The sequence below is a fragment of the Zea mays genome, chromosome 1 (genome assembly GCF_902167145.1).
Source record: "Zea mays cultivar B73 chromosome 1, Zm-B73-REFERENCE-NAM-5.0, whole genome shotgun sequence".
Classification (NCBI taxonomy): Eukaryota; Viridiplantae; Streptophyta; class Magnoliopsida; order Poales; family Poaceae; genus Zea; species Zea mays.
In genome coordinates, this window is record NC_050096.1 from 223,853,011 (window position 1) to 223,860,218 (window position 7,208).

A 7,208-nucleotide genomic window follows, 5' to 3' on the forward strand; every position below is an offset into this window, starting at 1 on the left:
AAAGGGAAAGGTGGACTTGGACCATGCAAGACTTCCACTGCACTCCGATGAGAGGGTAACTTACTCCAAGTCCATCTCAATATTCTTATTGCCTTGGTACTCTTATTTGAAGATTTTGGAGAGGCAATGGGGTTTAAGGGCCAAGATTGATTCCGTTTTGGTGCTTGATGCCAAAGTGGGAGAAAATAAGGCCAAAGAAATAAATGGATCAGCTACCACTTGAGAATTTTGAAAATAGTAGAATAGAGCTTTTGGTTTGTCAAAACTCTCTTGTTGTCTCTTTTGACAAAAGTTGGCCTCTTGTGGGAAGAATAGTTGATTATGGGAAAAGCGGGAGTTTTTGAAAACTTTGATCAATTTCTCTTGGAACAACTCTCTTCATGTCTCAACAAGTGTGTTTGACTTAGAGATAGGAAATTGAGGTTGATTTGCAAAAATAAAACCAAGTGGTAGCAAAGAATGATCCAAATATGCCAAATTTGAATCAAAACAAATTTGTGTTCTCATTTGCATTGATGTTGCACTTCTTTAGTTGCTTTTTGGTGTGTTGGCATAAATCACCAAAAAGGGGGAGATTGAAAGGGAAATGTGCCCTTGGGCCATTTCTAAGTATTTTGGTGATTGAGTGCCAACACAAGTGGACTTATGGTAATCTATGCAAAGTGATGGACAAAGCGCAAATCAAGTCTAAAGGTATGTTTCTAGACTTGGTACATTGTTTTAAGAACTAATGTATTGTGTCTAAGTGTTGGAAATAGGAGAAATCAAATTGGAAAAGAGATGGCTTTGTTCAGCCAAAGACAGCTCGGTCTAGGTGCACCGGACAGTGTCCGGTGGTGCACCGGACAGTGTCCGGTGGTGCACCAGACAGTGTACAGTGCGCCAGGCTGGCGATTGTCATCTGGCCGCTCTCGGGAAGCGATCAACGACGTACGACTATAAATCACCGGACTGTTCGGTGGTGCACCGGACTGTTCGGTGGTGCACCGGACTGTCCGGTGAGCCATTCACAGGCGAAGTCGTCGCTCTTGGGAAGTGATTAACGGCGTACGGCTATAAATCACCGGACTGTCCGGTGGTGCACCGGACTGTCCGGTGAGCCAACGGTCGGCCGAGCCAACGGTCGGCTGCGTAATCCTCACGCGACGCGTGGCCGAGCCAATGGTCAGAAGGGGGCACCAGACTGTCCGGTGTGCACCGAACAGTGTCCGGTGCGCCAACGGCTCTGGATCTCCAACGGTCGGCTGCACCACAGAAGGAAAGACATCCGCACTGGACAGTGTCCGGTGGTGCACCGGACTGTCCGGTGCGCCAGGCGACAGAAGGCAAGAATTGCCTTCCTGGAATGCTCTCAACGGCTCCTAGCTGCCTTGGGGCTATAAAAGGGACCCCTAGGCGCATGGAGGAGTAAACCAAGCATCCTTTGAGCATTGTTGATCACTCACACTTCATTCTTGCGCACTTGTTCGACATTCTTAGTGATTTGAGCTCCGTTCTAGTGAGAAACTCGTGATATTCTTTTGAGCTCAAGTCTGGGTCTTGTGTGTGCGTATTTGCTGTGATTTTGTGTCTTGTGTGCGTTGCTCATCCCTCCCTTACTCCATGCTTCTTTGTGAACATCAAAGTGTAAGGGCGAGAGGCTCCAAGTTGTGGAGATTCCTCGCGAGTGGGATATAGTAAACAAAGCAAAACACCGTGGTATTCAAGTGGGTCTTTGGACCGCTTGAGAGGGGTTGATTGCACCCCTCGTCCGTTGGGACGCCACAACGTGGAGTAGGCAAGTTTTGTACTTGGCCGAACCACGGGATAAACCACTCTGTCTATCTGGGTTGATCCTCTTGTGGTTATCGTGTCTTGCAAGAACTCCTCTCTAGCCACTTGGCCTTATTGTGCTAACGCTTAATCAAGTTTTTGTGGCTTTAAGTTTAAGTTTTTACAGGATCACCTATTCACCCCCCCTCTAGGTGCTCTCAACTAGGACCGTATAACTCCGAACTCTTCACCTTCGGGTTTCTCAAGCATTGCTCCGCTATAATTCATCAGACTGTCCGGTGTGCCACCGGACTGTCCGGTGCACCAGCGGAACAACGGCTACCAGCGCAACGGTCGACTGCAATGGACACCTGCAAACGCTATAGTGCGCGAACAGTTCGCGCAGAAGTCAAAGCAGCCGCTAGACGCGCACCGAACAATGAACAGTACCTATCCGGTGCAGCACCGAACTGTCAGGTGTCACTAGAAGACAAAGCTCCAATGGTTGAACCCTAACGGTTGTGTGACGTGGCTGGCGCACCGGACTGTCCGGTGCACCCATCGACAGCAGCCACCCCCAACGGCTGTTTTGGTGGTTGAGGGCTATAAATACCCCCCAACCACCTCCACTCCAACCATCCAAGCATTCACTACTCCTCATTCAATACAAGAGCAAAGTGCAACACTCCAAAACACAAATCAAAGCCACCAATCTGATCCAAGTCCCCAATTCAATTCTAGTGCATTAGGACTTGTGAGAGGATCACTTGTGTTTCTTGTTGCTCTTGTTTGCTTGGCTTGGCTTTCTTTTCTTTCTCACTTCTTACTCTCAAGCTTTGTAAGTGAGGTAAGAGACACCAATTGTGTGGTGGTCCTTGCGGGGTCTAAGTGACCCGTGAGATTAAGGAAGAAGTCTCACTCGGTCTAAGTGACCGTTTGAGAGAGGGAAAGGGTTGAAAGAGACCCGGTCTTTGTGACCACCTCAACGGGGACTAGGTTCTTTAGAACCGAACCTCGGTAAAACAAATCATTGTGTCATCCGCTTTATTTTCTTGGTTGATTTGTTTTCCCCTCTCTGCCGGACTTGACATTTGTTCTAACGCTAACCTCGGCTTGTAGTGTGTTTAAAGTTGTAAATTTCAGTTTCCGCCTATGCACCCCCCTCTAGGTGACTTTCAATTGGTATTAGAGTTCGGTACTTCATTTAGAGTCTAACCACTCGAAGTGATGTCGGGAGGATCCACCAAGAGGGAGATGGAAACCGGCGAGAAGGCCACAAGCCACAGGAAGGCTCCATCAAGGGAGTCCGGTGCCAAAGGAAGGGAGGAATCACCTCCCCACGTCAAGTCGCATCGGAGTGGCGACAAGAAGAAGAAGATGAAGAAAGTGGTCTACTACGAGACCGACTCTTCGTCGCCCTCCACCTCCGGCTCCGACACCGCATCCGTCACTTCTAAGCGCCATGAGCGCAAGAAGTTTAGTAAGATCCCCTTACGCTATCCCCACATTTCTAAACACGCTCCTTTACTTTCTGTCCCATTAGGCAAACCACCGTTTTTTGATGGTGAGGACTATTGTATGTGGAGTGATAAAATGAGGCATCATCTAACCTCACTCCACGCAAGTATATGGGATATTGTTGAGTTTGGAGCGCAGATACCATCAGTGGGGGATGAAGACTACGACTCGGACGAGGTCGCGCAAATCCGGCACTTCAACTCCCAAGCCACTACTATACTCCTCGCCTCTCTATGTCGAGAGGAGTATAATAAAGTGCAAGGGTTGAAGAGCGCCAAGGAGATTTGGGACGTGCTCAAGACCGCGCACAAGGGAGATGAGGTGATCAAGATCAACAAACGAGAGACAATCGAGGGGGAGCTCGGTCGTTTGGTCCTCAACCAAGGAGAGGAGCCACAAGCTATGTACAACCGGTTCAAGACCTTGGTGAATCAAGTGCGCAACCTCGGGAGCACCAAATGGGATGACCATGAAATGGTCAAGGTTATTCTAAGATCACTCATTTTTCGCAATCCTACGCAAGTTCAATTAATACATGGTGATCCTAGATATAAGCTAATGTCTCGCGAGAAGGTTATAGGAAAGTTTGTGAGCTTTGAATTGATGATCAAAGGCTCCAAACAAATCATCAACTTGGAGCAAGGCGGCACCTCCACACCCGAGGTGCAACCCGTCGCATTCAAAGCAACGGAGGAAAAGAAAGAAGAGTCTATATCAAGTAGGCTCCCTATCAACGCCCCCAAGCTCGACAACGAGGAAATGGCGCTCATCATCAAGAGCTTTCGCCAAATCCTCAAGCAAAGGAGGGGGAAGGACTACATACCACGCTCCAAGAGGGTGTGCTACAAATGTGGTAAGCCCGGTCACTTTATAGCTAAATGTCCTATGTCAAGTGATAGTGACAGGGGCGACGACAAGAGGGGAAAGAGGAAGGAAAAGAAGAAGTACTACAAGAAAAAGAGCAGCGATGCCCACGTGTGTCGGGAATGGAACTCCGACGAGAGCTCCACCGACTCCTCCTCCGACGAGGATGCCACCAACATCGCCGTCAACAAGGGTCTCCTCTTCCCCAACGTCGGCCACAAGTGCCTCATGGCAAAGGACGGCAAAAGGAAGAAGGTACAATCTAGAGCCTCTACTAAATATACAACATCTAGTGATGAGGGTAGCTCTAGTGAAGATGAGGATAATTTGCTTACCCTTTTTGCCAACCTTAACATGCAATAGAAAGAAAATTTGAATGAATTGATAGGTGCTATTCATGAGAAGGATGAACTCTTGGATAGCCAAGAGGAATTCATTATCAAGGAAAACAAAAAGCATGTTAAAATTAAAAATGCTTATGCTTAGGAAGTTGAAAAATGTGAAAATTTAACTAAGGAGCTTAGCATTTGCCATGACGCTGTTTCTAACCTTAGAACCGAGAATGTTAGCTTAATTACTAAGGTTGAAAAATCAAATGTTTGCCATGATTCAATTGCCAATCTTAGAAATGAAAATGCTAGTTTAATAGCTAAGATTGATAAATTGAATGGATCAATTTCTAGCCTTAAAACTAAAAATGCTAGTTTAATTTCAAAGGCTAAAGATTTGAATGTTTGCAATGATTCTATCTCCTATCTTAGAGATGAAAATGCCATGCTAAAATCTAAGATAGATGAATTAAATGTTTGCAAACCCTCTACATCTACTGTTGATCATGTCACTATTTGTACTAGATGTAGAGATGTTAATATTGATGCTATTCATGATCACCTTGCTTTAATTAAACAACAAAATGATCTTATAGCTCAATTAACTAGTAAAATCAATGAGCATGAAATTGAAAATGAAAAGTTTAAATTTGCTAGAAGCATGCTCTATAATGGGAGACGCCCAGGCATTAAGGATGGCATTGGTTTCCAACGGGGAAGCAATGTCAAGCTTAATACCCCTAAAAAATTGTCTAGCTTTGTTAAGGGCAAAGCTCCCATGGTTCAGGATAACAAGGGCTACATTTTATATCCTGTTGGTTATCCCTGAAAGGGAAATGTGCCCTTGGGCCATTTCTAAGTATTTTGGTGATCAAGTGCCAACACAAATGGTTTAAGTGTGAAACTATGCCAAATGGTGGATGAAGTGAAAATCAACACAAAGGTATGATTCTAGACTTAGTACATTGGTTTTTGTGTACTAACATATTTGTCTAAGTGCTAGAATCAGAGAAAATACAATTGGAAAAGACTTGGCTCGAGCAGCCAAGACTCTGCACAGTCTGGGTACACCGGACTGTCCGGTGGTGCACCGGACAGTGTCCGGTGGTGCACCAGACAGTGTCCGGTGCGCCAGGCTGGCGTCTAGTCAACTGGCTGCTCTCGGGTCTCGACGGCGGCGTACGACTATAAATCACCGGACTGTCCGATGGTGCACTGGACTGTCCGGTGAGTCAGCTGCGATGAAGTCGTCGCTCTCGGGAATCAAGTCAACAGCGTACGGCCATAATTCACTGGACTGTCCGGTGGTGCACCGAACTGTCCGGTGAGCCAACGGTCGGCCGCGCAATCCACGCGTGACGCGTGGCCGAGCCAACGGTCAGATGGGGGCACCGGACTGTCCGGTGTGCACCGGACAGTGTCCGGTGCGCCAACGGCTCCAAATCTTCAACGGTCGGCTGCGCCAAAATAGGAAAGAAATCCGCACCGGACAGTGTCTGGTGGTGCACCGGACTGTCCGGTGCACCAACCGACAGAAGGAAAGAATTGCCTTCCTAGATTGCTCTCAACGGCTCCTAGCTGCCTTGGGGCTATAAAAGGGACCCCTAGGCGCATGGAGGAATATACCAAGCATACTTTGAGCATTCTTGATCATTCACACTCCGTCTTTGCGCACTTGTTTGACATTCTTAGTGATTTGAGCTCTGTTCTAGTGAGAACCTTGTGATATTCATTTGAGCTTGAGTCTTGGCCATGTGTGTGCGTATTGCTGTGGATTTGTGTGTGTTGCTTCCCTCCCTTACTCTAGTGCTTTCACTTTGATCCTTATTGTAAGGGCGAGAGACTCCAAGTTGTGGAGATTCCTCGCAAATGGGAAAGAGTAAAGAAAAGAAGAACACCGTGGTATTCAAGTTGATCATTGGATCACTTGAGAGGAGTTGAGTGCAACTCTCGTCCATTGGGACGCCACAACGTGGAGTAGGCAAGTGTTGTACTTGGCCGAACCACAGGATAAATCCTCGTGTCTCTTGTGCTTGTTCTCACTGTGTCTATTGTGCTTCACAAGAGCTCTCCTTAGCCACTTGACTTCATTGTGCTAACTCCTAATCAAGTTTTGTGGTTTTAAGTTTCAAGCTTTTACAGGATCACCTATTCACCCCCCTCTAGGTGCTCTCAATTGGTATCGAAGCTGTTCTCTTCAAGAAAGGGACTAATCGCCCGAAGGGATGGATCCTAAGGGAAAGGGGATGGTGATCAACGAAAAGGAGAAGGAGTCCTTCATCAATGAGCCAAAAGACAACAAGCCCACTGACTCGAGCTCAAGTCATAAGAAGAAGGACGGGAAGAAGAAGAGGCGTATCAAGAAGATCGTCTACTACGACGACAGCGACGAGTCTTCTTCTTCCCAAAAGGACGACGACGACAACGACTACTAGAAAAAGAAGACGGTTAATTCGAACTTTTCCTTTGATTATTCTCGTATTCCACAAAGTTCCAATGCTCATTTGCTTTCCATTCCTCTTGGTAAACCTCCTCACTTTGATGGAGAGGACTACGGATTTTGGAGTCACAAAATGCGTAGCCACTTGTTCTCTCTCCATCCAAGTATATGGGAGATAGTAGAAAATGGAATGCAATTTGATAGTATAGATAGTCCCATGTTAATCAATGAACAAATTCACAAAAATGCACAAGCTACTACTGTTCTTTTAGCGTCATTGTGCAGGGATGAATACCATAAGGTGA